General features: G+C 36.4%; 1 protein-coding gene and 1 pseudogene across 2 annotated transcripts in view; one reads left to right on the forward strand and one right to left on the reverse strand.

Annotated features, from left to right (window-relative positions):
* The window catches only part of ROBO1 (roundabout guidance receptor 1), a 1,158,618-nt gene that overhangs the window by 500,002 nt on the left and 634,193 nt on the right, over window positions 1–24,423 (reverse strand). The gene's annotated exons all lie outside the window — the stretch shown is intronic.
* Window positions 21,121–21,679, forward strand: LOC309868457 (large ribosomal subunit protein uL5 pseudogene; annotated as a pseudogene). The gene has a single exon. The product of its transcript is annotated as a large ribosomal subunit protein uL5 pseudogene (transcript).

The raw sequence follows: 24,423 nt of genomic DNA on the forward strand, positions 1-24,423 counted from the left end.
TATATTTCATGTAATGAAATGTATTGATCTAATGGAGATCATACTGGAGTGGGAGTTGGCAGATTGAAATTTATCATCCTGAAACCCAGTCAGTACCCTAACTCCTAAAATATCTGTTGAAGGTAGTTTTGACTGCGCATTACGTACTCTGAGAGAAAGAAATAACTCCGTTGCATGTATTCTTGATTCTTTCCCTGCAGAGGACAGGGGACAAGTTAGAAAGAGGTAAGTAAAGGTGATGGCAGATGAACTAGACCCTGTACATGATTCTGGGCTGCTGGGTTGCTGTGTGAAGCCTAGCGGGTAAAATACCATGAATTTAAAGTTTTAAACGTGGAAACAACCTAAGTGTTCACCAATGGAAGAACTGATAGAGAATATGTAGTCTTACATACAGAGGTTGCAATTTATGATGGTCCAACTTGAAATTTTTCAAATTTCCAATGGTAAAATGGAATTTTGATTTTTTCCTAGGCTAGTGATATTTGGTACCATCCTCTCTCATGATGCTGGGCTCTGGGAGCAAGCAGCAGCTTCCACCCGGCCACAGGATCATGAGGGTAAACAACTGATATGCTTTCAATCCATACAACTCATCAATCCCATACAACCGTTCTGGTTTTCACTTTCAGTACAGTATTCAATAAATTACAGAAGCTGGTCAATACTTTGTTATAAGGTGCGCTTTGTGTTAGAGGATTCTGCCCAACTCTAGCTTAATGCAAGTGTTCTGAGCACACTTAAGGTGGGCTAGGCTAATCTATGATGCTTAGAAGGTTAGATGTATTAGGTGCAATTTCAACTTATAAAATTTCTAACTTTTGATGGGTTTCTTGGGACGTTATCCCATTGGAAGTCACAGAAGACCTGTACACTCGAATATTATCCCATTAATAAAAAAGGAGGAGAACCCGTCATTTGTGATAGCATGGATGGATCTTGAAGGCATTATGCTAAGTGAAATAAGTCAGAGAAAGACAAATACTGTATGATATTATTTATATGTGGCATCTTAAAAAAAAAAAAGCTCATGGAAAAAGAGACCAGATTCGTGGATACCAAAGGGGAGGGTAAGAGTGGGAAAATGGGATGAAGCTGGTCAAAAGGTACAAATTTCCAGTTACAAGATAATAAATTCTAAGATGTACCATAGGGCATGATGGCTGTAATACAGCTGTAGCAGCACTACTGTATGGGACACATTAAAGTTGCTATGAGACAACATCCTAAGAGTTCTCATCAAAAGGAAGAATAGGTAATTCTCCCTTTATTTTGTATTCATATGAGATGATGGATGTTCACTAAACTTACCGGGGTTGTCTCATCAAAATATACGTAAGTCAAATCATTATGTTGCATATTTGAATCTTATACAGTGCTGTGTCATTATATGTCAATAAAACCAGGAAAAAGACATACAAATGAATAATATATTTTAAAATGTCTTAAAGGGAAAGATGAATGTGTGGCCAAGTCAGATTTATTCTATGTTATATAGCTTTGCTGTTCCAGTGTTGAGAACTAGGCACTGATGATTAAGGAAATATAGAAATTAAAGATGAGCACCACACACATTTAGGCACCATCCTTGTTTTTGGTCTAAAGGTGATGGATAATTACTAATGTCTCTTGAATGTCTACTAACTTCTGGGCATTAGACTGGATACTTTAAAAATATGGTTTCAATTAACACACATACACTTTCTTTCAGAGACAGTTATGTTATCCTTTCAGAGAGAACTTACACAATTTCCCCAGCGTCATCTATTGGCCGGCCGTGTAACCAATTTAAACGTAGGTATGTCTCACCAACGTTTTATCCTTTTTTTTTCCCCCTAAGCCACATTCCCATTTTTTCCACACTGCTCTCATCAAGATGAAGATGATTGAATAGCTTAGGAAGCTAAATTTAAGGATGTAATCGCTGGCCCAAGAGCACAAAAATCAATAAGAAAAACCTGCAGAGTGAATAAATCTCTTTCTTTTTGAAAGGACCCATGATATGAATTCACACGATCCTGTCTAAATTAAGCCTGACTTTTGCTCAGCAAGCGGAAATAATTTATGTTAAATGACAAATAAGAAGTGTCCACTAAGTCTTCAAACATCTATTGGAAACCATGTTCTGGGGATTGTGGGCTTTTGTGGTCATCTGATCCTTATGTATTCTGGGAAGGTCTGTAATAAAGATATTTCCTGGGTTTAAGCAGAAGGCCAGTTTGAAGGGAAGACTTGGAGATAAGACTATTGTTTGAACTCTTAATTAGCAGATGGGTCCCTTTGAAAAGAAGCTTGAGGCACCACTGTTTTGTTCTCGCACTGAAGAGAGATTACGTCCAGGGTAATCTATAATTTACAGGATTTTGAAAGCTGATTGGATAAACGGAAGTTTCAGTACCTATGACAAAGAAGAGGGGGTGGTCCTTTTTTTTTGTTATCAGGCACCATGCCAGTCTAGCAGATGGTTGAGGTATACACTGAAGGTGTTTGTGTATTAAAAGGATAGAGTGGCTTCCAGGGGCACTGGAAGAAAGAGCTTCACCATGATTGGAAACCAAAACTCTTTTTAAAATGCAGACGTAGCAACTCTGGCACCTGAGAACACTTTGGAGAATTGAGATCAATACGGCTCCTAAGAAAGAGGCCTAATGACATTCATGAATTAAGAGACAAATTTGGTGGCCAAGCCATGTTTGGGAACAAAGATAGCAATAAAATGGGTTCTGCCGATTCCCAAGGGCAGAGAGTGCAAACTCTATTAGCAAATCACAATGTACTACCTATGTTACACGAGCCACTGTAAGCAAAATCTTAAATGCTTAAAAATGATACGATATTATGGTACCTTGAGAGAGTTATTCAATAAGAGCATGATTAACTGTAGCTGAATTAATCATGAATCTGCCACCCGCCTAGAGTCTGCCTCTCGCACCAGAATCTGAGCTCCTCACTGGTGTTTTGCCTTGGAGCTTCGTGTTATTCCTCTTGTTTCCGCTTAAGTCTCTGATCCTCAAGAGTTTTTCGTTAGGGTTTTACTCTTTGCAGAGCTCTGCTAACCTGAGATTCACAAGAATCTGAAAGGAGAGAAAGAGCTTCAGTATGCGTGTATTTTAAAGTTGGAGATCTGTAAATAGTATAACGTCAAGAATGGTAAATATCCCCATAATGTTGTCTAAGCTGTATGAACACAAAAAATATGTAGGGAATTCGATGTAGCAGGATTTCTGGGTAAGATTTATTTGCTTGAAGCTAAACATTTGAGAAGAGTGCAGACAGCCATGTTAGGATTTAAGTTTTAAAGCATGAGTCGACAAAATGTCAATAAATGCAAATGAGGTTTGTAAAACAAGTTTCATGTGAACCAATATATTGCTCAGCTCACAGAGCTTGCATTTAATTGAAGCTGATCTCATTATACTCTAGGGGATGCAGTCAGAGCTTTGACCTACCTAATGTCAACACCATTATTGAATCTTTTTTCCATAATAATGTTTATCTGTATTTGTGTGTGCCTGTGTGTGTGTGTAGTAATTGTCTCTAAAAGTGTATATGAATAGATAATATTTCAACATTCACTCCTCAGGAATTAGTGCTTTTCATATGGGACAGTATGACGCCAAGCAAAAAGCAGGTATCATTTTCAGATGCAAAGTGTGAACACTTTTGTAATCTAGATGATTTTCTTCTCTTTTCATTGTTTAAACCCATCCGTTTTGAGCTGAGAGGCTGTGTTTCACCCCAAAGCCTGCAGATATAAGGTTATAACTCTAAACACAATGTCATGCTTACGTGATGTGACTATGGCTCAAACGACCTCAGCAGGAAAGCTCTGAGAGTCCAAGATTTTCAATCGTCAAGAGTAGAATCAAGCTGATTAAACATCATAAATTACAGCCATAAAACACATGGGCAAGGCAAAGATGCTACGTAAGCCTTCTAGGAAGCAATCTCTAGATATTCCAAACATTCTGCTTGTCAATTAATATGAATCACTTTTACTTGTATCACTTTCAAGATTAAAAAAAAAAAAAAAAAAAGCCAATTATTAAAAATATTACAGTTGCCAACTTGTGGCAATCGTTGGTTGACCCAAATAATAAAATTTAAACAGGAGTTGGCAAATCTTTAGGGTTTTTCTTCTACTATGACAGCACTTTGTTATCCTTGGTCTTATTAGTGAACCAGTGTCACTAACATGGATCTGTATGTCCAAAGAGATAAGCACATAAAAGTTATTTGTGCTATTTTGCTCTTGATAAATTATTAAAATTATTTCATTATTTATAACGAGTATTATTTTCAGGTTTTCTTTCAAGGAGCTTTTTATGATTCTTCTAATTAAGAATGGTTAACTATATGAGTATAAGATTATTAGCTATAAATTCTTAGTGGCTTGGGATAAATCTTATATGTGTTTGATGATAAAACAACAGGAAAACTTCAAAGTCAATTACCAGTGAGGTCATCCAAACATGATTCTCATGTTTCTCAAGACAGAAAGTGTAAGATTCAGTCGAACAAATTATTTGCTACATAGTGAAAACCAAGCACATGTTTGACTGAATTCAACGAAAAACAAACAACTCTAATTAAATCTCATTACATTAGTGTGTGGTTTTATATACTAGTAGCAGCTCATTGGACTTAGCAAAGTCAAGCTTTTGCATTTGCAGATACATGCTTTAATGTGAATATCAAGAAAGAAAAAAGAAAATAAGACATAGCTGAAAAACATATATGGACTAATGCCCATAAAAAAGAATGAACTACTAGGAAATTCATAAATTGACCTTACACCCTAGTCTTAGGTCAGTATTTGTATTGTTGACTGAGACTTGGTGACTTCTAAGATATAGAGTTCCCACATAATTAGGAAATCAAGCACAGTATCTCCAGTTGAAAAGCAGTAATTACTGTAATGTAATAAATGAAGGCTGACTGTAGTTGAAACAAACAGATGTTTTTTGTTGAGTCAGCAGTTTACAAATATAAATAGTCCTATGAATTTGCTAAATGTTCTTCCATCTTTATCTATTTCCATCAACATATGCCCAAATCCTCCCAAAACATAGTGAACTCAGAAGTAGACATTATTTATCCCCTTAGAATGAAATGTCCAGAAATAATAAACACAAATTCTATCACCTTTGTCATTTTGAAGTTTTTTACAAAAAGTCATCCAAGAAGAAAGAATATATGTATTCATACTAACATATTCACATATATATTCAAATTATATAATTAGTAATCACATTTAGTAAATAAGAAGATCAGAATTTGACTCTGACTTTTCTCTGACTTTGATTATTATTTGTTTTAACAAAGGCATCCTGCCTTATTTCGAGATGATGGAGGACAAAAATAAATCAAATTGTATTTTAATTTAACAAATGGGACATCTGGTCAGTGACTCACAGTGGTTGCAAGCCTAAGACCCTGATATGAGAAGAGGGGAGACTAGGGTCTAAATCCTTCACAAAAACAGTGGTTCTCTACTCTTTCAGCACATTACAATAATCTAGTGGACATTTTAAAACAAGGGTATCAGTGTATGCCTTCCACCCCTGGGGGATTCTGCTTTATTGGCCTGGAATAGGTCCTGGCTATGAAGAATGAGACTCAGTGCAGGTTTGTCCTTTCATATTTGTGGAAATCTGGATTGCCTCATTGAAGAATCCTAAGCTCTTTCATGGTCACGTTATTCGAAAAATAACATAATATTCAGTAGAAAAAGTGTGTTGAGCTAATGCCGGTCAAGTTGTAAAATGGAATTAGTTGAAACCATTTTACACAAACTCAGGCTATTTCCAGAAGTAATGAATAAGGACATAATGCTTGAAAATTTATTTGTTTAAGTTGTTCTTCACTGATAAATCGATCCAATGTTTATACTGGATATTATTAAAGTAAAATAAATGTATAATTGTAATGTTGTTTAGATTATCTCTGTCCTCTAAAGAGAGTAGAAACCTAATTTACAGTACCTTCTGTTTTTAAAAAATTTACTTTTATTTATTTATTTTTAGCACCTTCTATTTTTTTAAATAATCAACTCTTATTGTTAACATTTATTTGATACTTACAATGCACCTGTCACTTGTTCAGTGATAGGCCCCCATGACCATCTTTAGTTCTCACACAACCACATGAATTAACTACTATTAACATCATTCTAAGCCTTAGAGAAGTCACTTAGCTCAAAGTCACGTTACTAGATTATCTTAATTAGTATAGACACAATCCTTGCTCTTGGATGGGATGACTTACAAAGATAATCATACCCTAGACCTATCTTATTTGAAGGACGACTACAAAGCTGTATTAATGGAATCATGGAAGTATTGGTCCGAGAACAGATATAGAGATTAATGTAATGAGACAACCTAGAGGCAGGCCCACATATATATGGGGATACGATCTGTGAAGTGTTGCTCCCAATGGAGAAAGGATAGATAGCTTTGGAAGATGATATGGAGATGATATGGAGAAAACTGACTTATTATATGAAGAAAAAATATGTAAAGAATGATCTTAACATGCATTAAAAAATGAAACTTAAAAAACAAACCTGTTATTAGAAAAAATGTAGAAGCTTCTTTTTGTGACTAATTTAAAAACAAAACCACAAGATAAAATGAGATGTTGTGATTTATGAAAATGAAAGGGTTTTAAAAAAGATTTTGTTTATTATTCATTTGAAGGAGGGAGCACATAAGCGAGGTCGGGGGAAGGGAGAAGGGATAGGGAGGACAAGCAGACTCCCTGCTGAGCAGGAAGCCAGACTGACTAAGCCACCCAGGTACCCCCCAAATGAAGGATTTCTATTTAAGACGCCATGGATAAAGAAAACAGACAAATGACTAAAGGGAAAAGATATCTGAAATATGTAATATCAACAAAAACGCTTCAAAATCAAGAGGAAAATGGGATGACTATAAGAGACAAATGAATAATTACATCATCAATTTACAGAGGAGGAATCCCAAAGAGCCATTGCATACAAAGTGGTACTTCAACTCATTAATAATCAAAGAAAAGAAAATTGAATGATATAATATGATTATACACCTGGTAGATTGGCAACCTCGTCAACTACTGTGGTGTACCATTCTGGACAGCAATCTGGCATTCTGGCTAGTCCAATTTACCTCTAGCAGAAAAACCCAAGTATTAGGTCCAATTTTGATTTCACATATTAATTTTATCTTATGCATTCCATGACTACTGTGAGTAGTAAAAGAGAAAGGATGCATGCTTTCTAAATTTATATTAGCATTGATATAAATAATTATTGATAAGCATTGATATATATAATTACTGATTAAAATAATTATATTTATGCATTGTTTTGTCCAATTTAGAAACAAGATTTGTGGAAGAGAGATTAAAGTGGATTGAAAAAAGTCTCAGTGTAACATTTATGTGGTAGAAAGAGGACACCCCAGAATTACATACCATTAGCCTGAAAGATGTCAACCAATCTCAGTGATGTTGGTTATGGCCATTGGTATTTATGGAGCTCTGCTGTCTATATGGCTCTGGGAAACATTTATTTTTATAGGCTGTATTGTCTCTGCCAGTTGCTGAGGGTATCTAGAAGTCTTAGCTTGGATTCTAATTCCTACTTGTTTTGTTCCTGTTAAATCTGAAGTAAGGCTATATATATATGGAAAATCCTTGGTTATCCTGGGAAATCTCAAAAATCCAGTTATGGCAACAGAGTTGCTATTACATAGATGGATGCCTTGCTTAAAATTAAAGCAACTTGACTGGCTAAAAAAATACAGTTCTAATTTTTTTTTTAAAGCAAATATTCTACTTTAAAAATAAAAAATAAAACACTTGCCAAATAAGGGAAAAGATAGTATCTTTGTTTTGCTAGTTAAGAGATTTCCTAAAGTCTATAAGTCAGAGATTTACTATGGTTACCATTTATGAGCTCCCTCTGGAAAACAAAAAGCTGTATATTTTTTATTAGAATCTCCTATTATAGTTCATTTTTATTATTGTGATGTCACATTCTCAGAGTTTCATTAAATTAGCAACATTTTTAACGAACCTTAATTGCTTTGAGAGTTTTTCTTTCAGTACTCTAACATTGCATGAAAAAAATAAGACGAATAATTCTATTTTGATAATATGGGACAGTCTCTGAAAGACAGAATGAGCTGGGTTTCTATTAGCATTTTTTTCTTGTATCATTATGAATGTAAGTCAACAACAAACTGGGTCTAGTGCATTCATTACTTAAGGATGAATTATTTTTGCAAAGATCCAAAGTCTTAAGGAGTGCTAAATCCTAAAACCACGTTTAATTTTTTTTTAAAGATTTTATTTATTTATTTGACAGAGTTCACAAGTAGGCAGAGAGGCAGGCAGAGAGAGAGAGAGAGAAGCAGGCTCCCCAATGAGCAGAGAGCCCGATGCGGGACTCGATCCCAGGACCTGGGGATCATGACCTGAGCCGAAGGCCAGGCCCAGGCGCCCCAAACCACGTTTAATTTTAATTAGACTATTTCTGAGTTAGCACTAGTATGAATGATGTACTATATCACTGAAACATTCATGATACTTAATGTTGAAAAACTGGGTTACAAACAGTATGCATGGACTAAAAAATAATATAAGTAAAAACATAGAATATATACACCAAAATACAAGAAGGACAGATTGCAAGTACTTATCATCCTCATATTCATCATCTGAGTACCTAAAGTACTGAAGTAGCTTAGGAAAGTGAATGCTTTTATAGCAGTAATGTATCCACTTACAGAGTCATTGGTTATAGATTTATTCCTCTCAAATATGTCTCCCTGCTTGCACCTTGCACTTAATCTCTACTCGCCAAGTCGGTCTTTAAATAATGGCATCAACTAATCCAATAATCCAAAGTGAACACAACACATATCTTACCAGAGATATAGGATCTCACAAAAGAAGAGATTTCCATGAATGTTGGAGAGCTGCTTATATTTCACAGAAAAACATGGACAGACGAGTTTTTTTTTTTTCTTTTTTCAGAGATCAACAAGTTAAACGTTGAGGATGATGACAGTATGACTGGATGGATTCTACACAAAGAATATGAAAATTCTGGTGAAATCAAATAAAAAGTGATGAATTTCATATCTTGTCATCACACAGTGTTTCTCAGAGAAATCTGTTGGATTTGGTGCTTGATGCATCATACAAGTTAGAACAGAGTTGCAAACATAAAACATATTTTACTGAAAAGAACATAAATTATTTTCCCTAAGTTGTAGTTTATTTAAAAAAAAGTCTTAATTGCTTTTTCAATTTTAATGACATTTTACACTTGTCTTATGTGTATTTGTGTATTGCCGAATACTCTTTAAGTGGATTTTGTTCATTATGATTAAAGGTGGGTACAGGTGGATAATGAGAACTACTTGCATCTTAAATGCTGGTTGTTAATTCTATCTTTATTTTTTACTTTTTTTCCATAAATGACTTATATTGGGAGTTTATTACTTATGTAATCATTAAAACTTTCAGTATAAGTAATTTTTAGAAATTGGTGACAGTTTTGAATTGCTTAATTTAAGGAAACTTATTATTCCACACATTTGTCACACTCTGAGTAGTTTTTAACATCTTTATATATTATAATTTGGCCAAAATGAAGATTAAAGCAATTTTAAATTCAAAAAATAAAATTAAAAGCATTTCTCCCGGAATTAGAGCAAACAATCCTAAAGTTGTATGGAACCACAAAAGACCCAAATAGTCAAAGCAATCTTTTTTTTTTTTTCCTTTTTAAATACATTACTTTTTTTTTTTAAGATTCTTATTTATTTATTTGAGAGAGAGACAGAGAGCGAGAGAGAGAGAGAGCACAAGCAAGGGGGAGGGGCAAAGGGAGAGGGAGAAGCAGACTTCCCATTGAACATGGAGCCCGATGTGGGGCTTGATCCCAGGACACTGAGATCATGACCTGAGTCAAAGGCAGACACTTAACTGACTAATATACCCAGGTAGCCCTAGTCAAAGAAATCTTGGAAAAGAAAGGCAAACATGGAGGCATCACAACTCTGGGCTTCAAGTTAAATAAGAAAGTTTTAGTGATCAAGACAGTATGGTAGTGGCACAAAAATGGACATGTAGATCAATGGACAGATTGGAAAACCCAGAAATGAATAGTAATTGTGGACTATGGTCAATTAATCTTCAACAAAGCAAAAAAGAATTTCCAATGGGAAAAAGATAGTCTCTTCAACAAATGGTGTTAAGAAACTGGACAGTTGGGCAGCTGGGTGGTTCAGTGGGTTAAAGACTCTGCCTTCAGCTCAGGTCATGATCCCCAGAGTTCTGGGATCAAGCCCCTTATCGGGCTCTCTGCTCAGAAGGGGGCCTGCTTTCCCCTCTCTCTCTGCCTGCCTCTCTGCCTACTTGGGATCTCTGTCTGTCAAATAAATAAATAAAATCTAAAAAAAAAACTGGACAGAAACATGCCAATAAAAGAAATCATACCACTTTTTATATGTTAATTAAAAAAATTTAAAAAATTAAAAAATAAATTATACCACTTTCTAATACCATATATACAAATAAATTCAAAATATCTTAAAGACCTAAAGTGAGGCCTGAAACTGTAGAAAATACTAGGAGAGAACATAAGCAGTAACTTCTTTGACATAAGCTGAGCAACCTCTTACTAGATATGTCTCCTGAGGCAAGTGAAACAAAAGGGAAAAACAAAATATTGGGACTATATAAAAATTAAAAGATTCTGCATAGCAAAGGAAACAACACAACTAAAAGACAACTTGTATAATGGGAGAGGACATTTGCAAATGACATATCTGATAAAGGTTAGCATCCAAAATATATAAAAAACTGATATAACCCAGTGCCCCACAAAACAAAGGATCCAATTAAAAAATGGACAGAGGGGGTGCCTGGGTGGCTCAGTGGGTTAAATGCTCTGCCTTTGGCTCAGGTCCTGGTCCCAGGGTCCTGGGATGGAGCCCCGCATTTGGCTCTCTGCTCAGAGTGGAGCCTGTCCCCCCCGCCCCCCCGCCTGCCTCTCTGCCTACTTGTGAACTCTGTCTGTCAAATAAATAAATAAAATTTAAAAAATGGGCAGAAGGCATTAATAGATATTTTTGCAAAGAAGACATACAGATGGCCAACAGACACATGAAAGGATGTTCATCATTGCTTACTATGAGGGAAATGTAAATCAAACTACCATGAGATATAACCTCACACCTGTCAGAATGGGTAAAATCAACAACACAAGAAACAACAGGACAGGTGTTAGCAAGGATGTGGAGCTAAAGGAACACTCATGCACTGTTGTTGGAAATGCAAACTGGTGCAGCCATTGTGGGAAACAGTATGGGAGTTTCTCAAAAAGTTAAAAAGAGAACTTCCTTATGATCCAGCAATCATTCTACTGGGTCTTCACCTGAGAATACAGAAACACTAATTCAAAGAGATACATGTACCCCTATGCTTATTGCAGCATTATTTACAATAGCCAAAGTATGGAAGCAGCCCAGTGTCCATTGACTGATGATGGAGAAATAAAATATGAAATAAAATAAAATATGGCATATATATATATATGAATATTATTCAGCCATAAAAAAGGAAAGAACTCTTGCCATTTGCAGTGACATGGACGGAGCTACACAGTTTAATGCTAAGCAAAATAAGGCAGAGAAAGACAAATACCATATGATTTCACTCATATGTGGAATTTAAGAAACAAAACAAATAAGTGAAGGGAAAAGAGAGAGAGATAAAACAGATTCTTAACTTAGAGAACAAACGGATGGTTCCCACAAAGGAGGTGAGTGGAGGGATAGGACAGGGGATGGGGATAAAGGAGTGCACTTGGGATGGGCCCCGGGTGTTGTAGGGGAGTGTTGGATCACTATATTGTACACCTAAACTAATACTAAACTGTATGTTAACTAACGGGAATCAAAATAAAAACTTAAAGTTAAATTTTCCCTGAACTTGCCAACACAATAGTTTCAGTTGTAGAATACAGGTATCTATTAAAAGGCAATGTAAACTACTTCTGATAAGACAATCAAATAATTCCTTATTACATGTGAGAATGTCCATTCAATAGAAAAGTATACCATAGAATTTTTATTTCATATTCTGTTTAAGTAATCCATATAACTTTGGTTTTAGTTGAATTGGTTGATTCTGATGGTTGCTTGCAAAGCAAATTTAAGTGAATATAGTATAAATGATAAAAATAATTATTAACTTTTATGAGCTATTTTTTTCATTCACGCATTGAAAACTCTAAGATACATCTGTATATATGTCTCATTTTTGTAAGGCAGCAGAAGTATTGAGAACATTACAACTACTAGTTTTAAAAAAATGCATTTCTGTAATTGGAAGGTCACCTTATTTTAACTTTTCTCAGCATTTCGCTTGTTCATCTAGTCACTTTTAAGCATTGATGACAAAATCCTAATGCCCATTCAACTTTCACAAAGTTACTGTGGCTATTCTAATATTTCCATTTGAATTAACTACCAGAGAAATGTATTAAATTACAATAAAATAGTAATAATAATTTGTTTCTAGAAGTTTCTTTTTTATCTGATTTTATCTTAAAGACAATCATTAATTATTGAGTTCAATTCTGACTTTCTCCTTATACAACATTTTCTCCTTGTACAACTACTATTGTTATAGAAACTTAAGATAGAAATAGATTTAAAAAAATAGATTAAGAGTGCTGTGAAGTGTGTAAGCCTGATGACTCACAGACCTGTACCTCTGGGGCAAATAATACATTTTATGTTAATAAAAATAATTAATGAAAGAAATAGGTTAAAATAAAAGGAACAAGTACTCTAAAAGATGTGGGTGTCTCATCTCTGGTTAGTTCAGAATAGTGCCTTGGTTAAATTACAGAATGAATGGTCTGAAGGATTCTCTTCAGAACATTGTCACTAATGAGGATTTCGGTGGCAAATCCCTATTCTGGAAATGGTAATTTTGTTCCGTACAGTTCTTTGTGAAAGGACTTTGTGTGTCTCCACTCATTCTTTTTAAGTTGAAAACATCTAAAATTGTATTTGAAAAAAAGATAATGAATGAACATGTGCTCCTAATAATCACACACTGTATATATTTTAAATCATAAATAGACTGGCAGTGTTTTATGTATCTCTTCATATTCTTGATCTTAAGGTGTATCAGAACATCTCTCTCTCTCTCTCTCTTTTTTTTTTAATAGAAAAATCAGTTTCAGGCATTTGTTTCTGGATTAAGTCTTTAAAACTGAGGTCATGTCTGACCTGAATGGACATTAAAATCTCAGCACATCAAACAAATATTTTACGAGATTTAAGTCTGGACAAAAGATCTTTTCTTCTTTCCTTTGGTTTGATTTTAACATAGCTGTGTCAATTTAGAATGCTTTCTCCAAGTTCTATTATGTATCGTTTTTAAAATGCAGTGCTAGCATAAAACACAGAACAAAGTAGGCCATGTAACATAATGGAATCTTGCAGAACTGCAATCATTCTTAAAAAATTAATGTTAATAATTTTTTAAACTCTGTAACCTCAAATTATGAAATATTTCCTATGTGCAGAAAACAACACAAATAGAACAGGCAATCATTTACATATTACATAAATAGCTATTAAATTTTTGACACCTTTGTATTACATTCAAATTTAAAATTAAAACCAAAACGCATGGGTATAGCATTGGCCGTATCCCTGACCCTTCCCACTGGTCACTTTCCTAGAGATTAATATCACCTTAAAGTTGACGTAAGTCATTCCAGGCATGTCTTTATATTTTTACTACATATGCATGGTTCTCTCATTTTGTCTGTAAAATTAAAGTGTTGTACTTAAGAAATTGATATATCATTCTTACTGGTTTTTAAAAATTTTATAGAACCAACTGAATAGCACTAGAATAAAAATTGCCTAGGCTGTTGCCTGGATGTCAATCTTTAAAATTGATTTGAGGGGGGAGGAATAAAAAGCCCTTTATGTAACAGTTATTACGAAGTATTCCATTTTTTTTATGACCTTTGTTTCCCAGTTGTATAATCATTTATACCGAAATTCATTAGCCTGCTCCCGAAGAGATGCTCTAAAGGCTATATAAGTAACCACGGGTTAATTGGATAACTGTGGCAATTTGAAAGCTTATACATGCTGACTTGGCAATTATTAATAATACATGAAGCTTACTATGGATAACCCTTACCCTGGTATGGGAAGCAACTGAGAAGAGACTAGCTTCCCTGGATTAGATACTTGTGGCTAATCAGGAAAACTGCCATAAGCTGTCTCTGACTCAATTTCCTCATTTACAAAATAGAGATAATAAAACACACTCTGTCAGCTTTCATGAGGATTCTAGGAGACAATGAACAAATGAATAGCACTAAGTGCCCACTAGATATGAATGGTTACAGTGAATGTGAATTGGGCACACTTCATACTTTGAGAAAGAATATGTAAGTTACTGGCTATTGACAGACTTGGAAGTGTTAGATGTAAAGAATTTTCATTGCCATGTTGCCTCTTGACTGAGTGAGGTGAAACAGCCTCACTGGTGGATTTCTTGAGCTAATCTCTCCTCTGGGTTCTTTTATTTTATTTTTTAGAGATTTATGTATACTTGTGTGTGTGTGTGTGAGAGAGAGAGAGAGAGAGAGAAAGAGCGTGCACATGCTCATGCACAAGTGTGGGGGAGGAGCAGAGGGAGAGGGACAATCCTGAAGCCCACTCCCTGCTCAGCTGGGAGCCCAACAAGGGGCTCCATCCCAGGTTCCAGAGATCATGACCTGAGCCAAAATCAAGAGTCCTCTGTTTATTTTATTTATTTATTTTTTAAGATTTTATTTATTTATTTGATAGAGAGAGATCACAAGTAGGCAGAGAGGCAGGAAGAGAGAGAGAGGAAGGGAAGCAGGCTCCCTGCTGAGCAGAAAGCCCGATGCGGGGCTTGATCCCAGGACCCTGGGATCATGACCTCAGCCGAAGGCAGAGGTTTTAACCCACTGAGCCACCCGGGTGCCCCTCCAGGGGGTTATTTTAAAGGCCCAGCATCTCTTTTCCTGGTGATTTTGTAAGCATGTAATTGCCTGTATTAAATCCTTTCTTAACGTGTCTAGAGTAATTTTTGATTTCTTTATCTTCAACTCACCAACCAGTGGAGGCTAATGCTGGCCATGGGTCCTTCAGGATGAGAATCTTGGATTTATTACCTGTATGATTTGAAGTGTGATTTGTGATTCCAAGTGACTGAAACCTGAATCCAAGTAGGAAATGAGACCTTAGAGTAAATTTTAATAGTTTTCACCACAAAAAACCAAAGACTACCTGCGGTGATGCATGTTAACTAGACCTATTGTGGTGATCATTTGCAATATATACAAATACTGAATCATTATATTGTACTCCTAAAACTAACATAATGTCATATGCCAATCATATCTCCATTAGTTAAATAAATAAAAATGCAAATACAAATAAAAAGGGGAAATGAGATCCTGTCTGTAATATAAAGTAACATATGAGTACTGCAATGTGTCACCCGTGGTCACCTGGCACGGAGTACCAGCGGAGGCAAGGCTTTGGTGACCTGAATGTTTCTTACAGTAGGCTATTATAGCCTTAGTAAAGAATACAAGGACTTCTCAGGTGGGCTCTCTGCTTCTCACTGCATAGAATCATTAAGCAAAGGGATACATGAGGCATTTTAAATTCTTGGCTCACGGCACAATCAGGAGCATAGAGAATGTCTGTTGACTTGTAGCCTCGGGGCCATTAGAGCTAAAATTCGGACTCAGTATTGCTGAAGAGGGGTTTTTCGTGTGAAAATGTAGAGCAATGACTGGGAAAAGTGTGGGAACCTGAAAAATGGAATGGAATTATATTGAAGGGTTCAGATTACTTGAGCACTCCAATTCCACTGATTTTTCCTTGCCAGCAGGTAGAGCCCTTTCTTCTCATCAGATAAAGCTGGATCACCAAGCTTGGAGTCTATAGCTACTACTGTACTACTGTACTACTACATAGTAGTTACTATGTACTACATAGTAGTTACTCTGTACTACTACTCTACTACTACTACTCTGTACTACTACTACATAGTAGTTACTATGTTAAGGATACCCATTCCCCGTGCACCCCAATCTAATGCTGATTATCTCCAAAGCAAAGATCAGCTTCCCAACAGGTTACAGCTACGCTATTAGCCCAGAAAGATGTTTACTGGATTTTGCTCATTTATAGCAACAGAAACTGGAGAATGTCTATGGGATATGATTCTGAATGCACTGGACCAAAAAAGGGAGAAAAATAATTTTAAAGTGGATGCATTTATTAATATGGTTAGATTGAGCAGAGTTCTAGAATCAAAGGGCTAGTTTGAACAGCTGCAAGTGGGTCTAGCTGTGTGGTTTGTATGGACTGAAACGTATACTCAAATGACGTGTTTAGTAAATAAAATTTAGATGCCAGAAATTCTTTGGCATCACGGAGAGGGAGGAATGCGTGTGGCTATCAACCACTTGACATGTGGCTAATCCAAATCAAGATGTCCTTTAAGTGTAAAATTGGGCAAAAATATGTAAACTATCTCAATAATAATTTTTGTATGGATTACATATTGAAATAATATCTTATAATATTAAGTTAAACAAAATAGAATGTTAAAAACAATTTCATTTATTTCTTTTTACTGTGTTTTAAAATATGGCTTCTAGAACATTTAAAAGTAACATGTGCCTTGCATCTGTGATGGGCATTATACTTCTATTGTGCTGCTGCAGAGGGATTCAAATGTTTGAGTTGATTTATCATTTGTGATATACTTACTCATCTTCTTACTCTGTCTTTTAAAAGGGCCCAGGAAACAATCCCTTTAACAAGGCATTTGGTACTACCCTTGAGAGAAGAGCTCCTCTATCCTTAACAAGCTTGGTGTTCATTCTCTGTAGGCTAGTCATGAAGTTAGGAAGCCCTGCCATTGTAATTAACTCTGATCTTAGTGTGGGTGAGATGGTTATGGAGTGGCCAAGGTCAAGTGGTAGCAGTTAATTACCAAAGACAAAGACAAAGCATGTATGGTTTTTCAGTAGTCAATGGACTCCCAGTGATATTTTGCTGTGGATGACAAATGATGATTCCTTAGAACTGAAGTAGTTGTGAAGTTACCGAAGTATAATTGAGTTTAAATTAAAAAAAAAAAAATCTAGGGGTTGTAAAAAAGACAAGACTTGAGTCACGTGTTGGATAGTCATGACCCATCACCCAACACCAGATCATGAGCCCTTGCCCAATGCACAGGCTGGGAACCCCATAAACATAGGAGAGGCCAGGTGGTTATGAAAAAGGACCACGTGATACCACCAAATTTATGTTCTGTAAGTTTCCTTCTGGACTTTCCTAGAAGAAGACTATTTACCAAGATGTCTGATTTAAAGAAAGAGAAATGCAGACTATTTGATATGTTAAGGAGTGCCTGGGTGGCTCAGTTGGTCAAGCTTTGGACTCTTGATTTCAGCTCAGGTCATTATCCCAGGGTCATGGGATCAAGCACCTTGCCAGCCTCCATGTTCAGCTCTGATTGTCTCTCTCTCTTTTCCTTTACCCCTCCTATAGCTCATGCATGTGCTCTCTTTCTCAGATGAATAAATAAATCTTAAGAAAGAAACAACTATAAACGCAGAACACTATTGTGTTTCATTAGTCATATGACTTAGTTTTATCCAAAGTGCATCTGCTGGTGTGCCTGAAAATTCATCTGTGACAATCTTCCCAGTTACTGAATATACAGCTGAATTAACAATTAGCAGAATAATACATTGTCTCCCACATCCTTATCCATTGAATGATCACTAAAAAAAAAATAATAATAAGAAGAAGCCCTTAGAATTGTCACTCTATATAAAATCAAAAAATCAAATGATTTTTATATCCTCTATGAAAACATAAGTGAGTTAATGTCAATTTCAGGGACTTAAAATACACAGTGGGTGTTTGTACTTATCTTATCCCAATTAAAGTTTCCTTTGTCTTGTACAAAAGAGAGGTCTCTGAGGATGACAATGATTATTGTATATATAATATATAATATATATTACAATATATATATTATAGGAGGACTACAGGGACTACAATATATATACAATATATATTGTATATATAATATAAAATTAAAAAATCAAATGATTTTCATATCTTCTATGAAAACATAAGTCAGTTAGTGTCAATTTCAGGGACTTAAAATACACAGTGGGTGTTTGTACTTATCTTATCCCAATTAAAGTTTCCTTTGTCTTGTACAAAAGAGAGGTCTCTGAGAATGACAATGATTATTGTATATATAATCAGATGAAGATTTAAATGTTAACGTCTTTTTGCTAGAGAAAATCAACAGAAACGATCACACAAAAAATGCAGCTACTATTACGGCAAATGCATATCTCTTTCTTCAGTAAATGAACAAAACAAGAATAAATTTGCTTTCATTTTGGTAGGTACGGTACTATATATTCACTGCCTTTCGTAAAGGCTACATCAACTTTCTCTCTTTGTTTCTCTGGAATCTTTATCACAACACTCTCACCAAACCAAAATCCTGGTCCACTAGATTGTTGAAATCTTGCCCATAGATCTTGGTGAGCAGTAACAGCAGTTACTTCATATGTCTTTGTAAGGCACACATGTTTCAAAGGATGGGAGGCTTATCCCTAAAAGTTTACCTTTCTGCATACTATCCCTGTGAATTTGTGGGGTCAAGTCATGTCAGGATATTCTCACCAAAGTGAAAGATAAATGGTTCTTCCTTGACCTACATTTTTAAGCCAAGTGTCTTCTTGCTTAGTATCTTTGGATAATGGAGGAACCATATACCATATTTGGGTGAGCTCTCCCTTCCTATTTGGTAGCTACCCATAATGCTACTCATTGGAGTGTGACCCAGAGCAAGAGAAGACTTTTCCACTAATCCAGCTTGTGGTGCAAAACATCTCTCTTATTTGGGCTATCTGATGAGTAAATCCAATTTTGCCATGATAGGATGTTGTATGGTGCTTCTGATATTCTGATAGTGGAATCACAGCATAGAACACCTATGGCTTTAGAGAAAAACAATAACCTCTTTGGAAAATAGTTAATTTTCTTTTGAAATCTAGTTTCTGTTTGGAGACTTGGGTCTAGTCGTGACAGCATTTCTGATTAAGGGAATCTAAATTTCCGCCCAGTTCATGCAACCAGCATCAACTGGGTGATGTTGATCCCTTAAGTCAGAAAGTTGGGTATGCAAAGCCACATGAGATGATCCAGGAGAATGGACATTGACAGAGTAAGAGGAGGCTCAATTAGTTTCTGAAAGCACAAAATGCTGCCAGTAGCTCTCATCCATGATGCGTTCCTGCTACACTGCCACCTCTTCCTTGATCCGTACACACGGCTACTTAGTGTGTTTCTCATTATCAGTTGATGGGGGAATTAACTAAGCTGGGTATTCATTCAGTTCTGCATGATATGTTGGCCTTGGCTGGAAGTGGGCTGTAGCTGCATGGTATCCCACAGAAGAGTGCCATGAAGGACTACAGGGAAAGTAAATCTTTACTGTGGGAAGAACTTCAAGTGATATGACTGGTCATCCATTTTACTTGGAAGGAGAGATGATGAGAGATACGGACCTAGGCTGATTTAGAAATAGTAGCTAAAGGTTGAATGGTTGTTTGGGGTGTTAGAAGGGAGAAGTTTGACGAATACGAAACAAGAAAATCTGGGCAAAAGACTGTGAGATGGATCCTTTGAAATGAATTCAGAATTGATACGGGCGTACTGGGGGAACACTTACAAATTGAGCATGTGTTGCATAGGAGTTTCTCAGTAAACAGGTAGCAGTGTTGACCCAGATGTCATTTAGCTTCTTCCTTCACTGTCCTACTGCTTGCACAATTTGCTCATGAACAGAGTGTTCAAGTAGCATGAAGAGAAGTTTTGTGTGGGTTTAAAAGACATAGTATTATTCTCAACAAATGTGAAGCACCACCAATACCATTGACAGCCCAATCTGCCCATAGAGTAATGGGCATTTTACTTAATATTGCATCTACATGGCGCAATAGTGGATGAGGTCCATCCCGCCAACTTGGTGGTAGGATAATTATATTGAACTCTTTTCTCATTGGAGAGGAGAAGTGATATATCTTCATGGAATAGATCTATGAATGAATTCTTTCTTTCCCACCATGCTTTTGCCAGACCCACCATCTGTGCAATTACTGGATGCCTTGTTCTGTATCAGTTTATCATGCATAACATGGCTTTTGAACAGAGAAATTTTTTTTTTCAGTAATGAATTGAAAGAAAGGACTGACTATTCAGTATTTTTAGTTACAGAACCATTTGGGTGCCTTATGAAGTTACAGTTCTTTCCTCAAGGAAGGGGCAAATGTTCTGAACCGATGACCAATTTCTTATTTCTTCAGTGCTAGTCTGGTAATGAGAAGTGTTCTTCTCCAAGTATTTCTAGCTCTCCATCTTCCAAGGGCCATGGTTGGATTGCACTTTCCTATTTTGTTGTCTAGGTGTGTCCATGTGACTCTCTGAATGAATAAAAGAGCAGAAGTCACTTCTGTGTAGAAACTGTTAAAGTCAGCTCATGATTGTTCTTATTGCTATGATAACCATGGAAGCCGATGTCATGGTGGCGTATCATTACTTGGGGAACCTGAATGATTATGCTGAAGAGTCCCTGCACTGCGTCATACCTTAATGAAACATACATTTTTGTTGCGTTGCCTTGGGACACTTATCTTGAATTGCCTTGGGAATTCTATTTTTACTTGATGGTATATATTACTTGCTATAGTACTCACCTATAGCTGTGATATCAGCATGTAGCTGATTCAAAAATTTCTCTGCAGCAATGTAAAATAATAGAAGAATATTTTATTTTTATAGCAAACACTTATGTGCTGGTTGCATAGCCTTCTAGGTATTAAATTTTGACCATGAGCTGAAGATAGATTCATGTCCAAGAACTATTCCACAAAAGTTCTATAGGAATAAATATAAAGATTAGAAATGGTCATTGCCACTGTTCTCCACCATGGCGCAGGATCAAGGAGAACCCCATGCGGGAACTTCGCATCGACAAGCTCTGCCTCAACATCTGTGTGGGGGAGAGTGGAGATAGACTGACCCGGGCAGCCAAGGTGCTGGAGCAGCTCACAGGCCAGATCCCCGTGTTCTCCAAAGCTAGATACATGGTTAGATTATTTGGTATCAGGAGAAATGAAAAGATTGCTGTCCACTGCACAGTCCGTGGGGCCAAGGCAGAAGAAATCCTGGAGAAAGGTCTAAAGGTTCGAGAGTATGAGTTAAGAAAAAATAACTTCTCTGATACTGGAAACTTTGGCTTTGGGGTCCAGGAGCACATCGATCTGGGTATCAAATATGACCCAAGCATTGGGATCTACGGCCTGGACTTCTATGTGGTGCTGGGTAGGCCAGGTTTCAGCATCGCAGACAAGAAGCGCAGGACAGGCTGTATTGGGGCCAAACACAGAATCAGCAAAGAGGAGGCCATGTGCTGGTTCCAGCAGAAGTATGATGGGATCATCCTTCCGGGCAAATAAATTCCCGTTTCTATCCAAAAGGCCAATAAAAACTTTTCAGTGAAATGTAAAAAAAAAAAAAAAGAAAAAAAAATGGTCATTGCCTAAAATTATCTCTAACAATTAGAGATTAGGAAGAGTTAGCCAATTATCTTTTCGTTTCCAAAAAATTAGTCAGTCACCAAATATTATTTCCTTTTTATGAGTCAGAAAAATCCCAAACAAAAAAGCAGGAGGATGACTTGTATGGAATTACAGCATAAAGTGAAACTACTGCAGGAATGAGACTCCATCTGTGACTGTGTCCTGACAGCGTCTGACTGGAAATCGAGAGTCACGCCATTGATGTGTGCCATTGAGAAGGCTTTGGGCCTGTGGCATATCTTTCCTTCCTTCCTTCCTTTTTTTTTTTTTTTTTTTCCTTTTTAAGTTTATTTATCAGAGAAAGAGAGAGAGAGAGGGGGAGAGAGAGAGACAGCACAAGCAGGGGGAGCAGTAGGCAGTGAGAGAAGCAGGCTTCCCCACTGGGCAAGGAGCCCGACATAGGACTAGATTCCAGGACCCTGGGATCATGACTTCAGCCTAAGGCAGACACTTAACTGACTGAGACACCCAGGTGTCCCAGTAGGGAATCATTTCTAAAGCCAGGCCTCTGTAAGCATTGTGGAGAATAGTTAAGCTAAAATATTGTCTTGCATAAATTGCTGGTTAAATAAAGATTCTTATTGAATTATCCAGATAATCAGGTATTTGCTTTGTGTAGCTGTAATGACATAGGATTTTAAAAAATTTTTATTAAAATTTCTCTTAAAAACTTTTAATCTGAATTCCTTATTATCTACAGGTGTTCTGTCTTTGGGACATCAGCATACTTAAAGAATGTCAACCTACTTTATTTTTCTGAGTGTGTATACTTATCTCTATATGTTTAAAATTTGCCACTTTGGATATATTTTAAAAATCAAAGTATTCTTTCAAAGATTCAAATCAAAACTATTCATAAAAAATATTTCTCTACTTGAATTTTTAATTGATGTAAAATAAAATGCCATTTCCTATAAAAATCAAAGCTTTTCCATTTTATATGAGTTGAGACATTGTCTTCTCTCCTCTCATACCATAGAAAATAAAAATATCTAACTGCAAAGTTTTCCACATTGAAAATATTATCAAATACTAAATATAACAGTCCATACCTTAGTCAACATCTTTTTGGAATGACTTAAATTTCCAAAATGTTCATGAAAAAAATTCTAGAATTAGAATTAGTGTCGCCAATGTAAGGACAACATAAAATTTGCTTAATTTTTTTTTAAAAAAAGATGGATTTATTTATTTAGAGAAAGAATATTATTGGGGAGGAAGGGCAGAGGGAGAAGGAGAGAGAGAATCTCAAGCAGACTCCACACTGAGTATGGAGTCCTATGTGGGACTTCATCTCACCTCCCTGAGATCATGACCTGAGCTGAAACTAAGAGTTGGATGCTCAACCTACTGAGTCACCCAGGCATTCCATAATTTCCTTAAGTTAAAAAAAAAGATAATTGAGATAAACTGCTTTAGGCTGCTCTTTCATAGAATCCTATTGCCATTCAAGTTCAGCTTACTTTTTATGTTTGTTTCTCCTCTTCTTCCTTTTCTTCTTTTTTTTTTTTTTTTAAGATTTTATTTATTTATTTGACAGAGAGAGATCACAGTAGGAGAGAGGAAGGGAAGAGATCACAGAGAGAGAAGAAGGGAAGACCCCCTGCTGAGCAGAGAGCCGGAAGTGGGACTCGATCCCAGGACCCTGAGATCATGACCTGAGCCGAAGGCAGCGGCTTAACCCACTGAGCCACCCAGGCGCCCCCTTTTCTTCTTTTAAAAAAAATCTTATTTCATTGTTTCAGTGTTCCAAGGTTCATTGCTTATGCACCACACCCAGTGCTCCACGCAATACGTGTCCTCCTTAATACCCACCACCAGGCTCACCCATTAAGGCTCAAATCTACTTGGGCCTTCCATGTCCCATGTCCCTTAAGCTTTGGGAAGACAAATGTCGGCATATCTGCTTTCTATGGTCAGTAATTGTGAAAATGAAAGCTTTTTTTCTCAATTTAGGGAGAAGACTTTGGAGTATTATACAGGAATTTAACCCATGATCCCAATCTTTTCTGTCTTATTTGCTTCCTTTCCCATTTTTGAGAACTAGCAAAGTTGCCTAATAATTAAGGTCACTCAAAACAATCACAAATTTGGGGAACGCCTGAGTGACTCAGTCGGTTGGGCCTCTGCCTTCGGCTCAGGTCATGATTCCAGTGTGCAAGGATCCAGTCCCACATCAGGCTCTCTGCTCAGCCGGGAGACTCCTTATCCCTCTCTCTCTGCCCCTCACCCCCTGTTAGTGTTCGCTCATTCTCTCACTCTCTCTCTGACAAATAAACAAATAAAATCTTCAAAAAAAATCACAAATTTGATGGTTTTATAATTCTGGGTGGGGGGGGAACATGTATCTTTTTTCCTTAACTACTTAAGACTGACTCGATGGTTAAATTGATGTGGTATTATATATTATTCCCAGTGTGTGTCTCTAGCAAGTAGAAATCTATTATTAATCTATTATTTTAAGAAATGCATTTATTTGTATTTATTTTTTAAAGATTTTATTTATTTATTTGGGAGGGGGAAGAGCAGAGGGAAAGGGACAAGAAGACTCCTCACTGAGCACGGAGCCCCATGTGGCGCTTGATCCCACCACCGTGAGATCATGACTTGAGCTGAAATCAAGAGTCAGACACTTAACTGACTAAGCCACCCATGTCCCCCAAGAA

Source organism: Mustela nivalis (genome assembly GCF_964662115.1).
Source record: "Mustela nivalis genome assembly, chromosome: 1".
Classification (NCBI taxonomy): Eukaryota; Metazoa; Chordata; class Mammalia; order Carnivora; family Mustelidae; genus Mustela; species Mustela nivalis.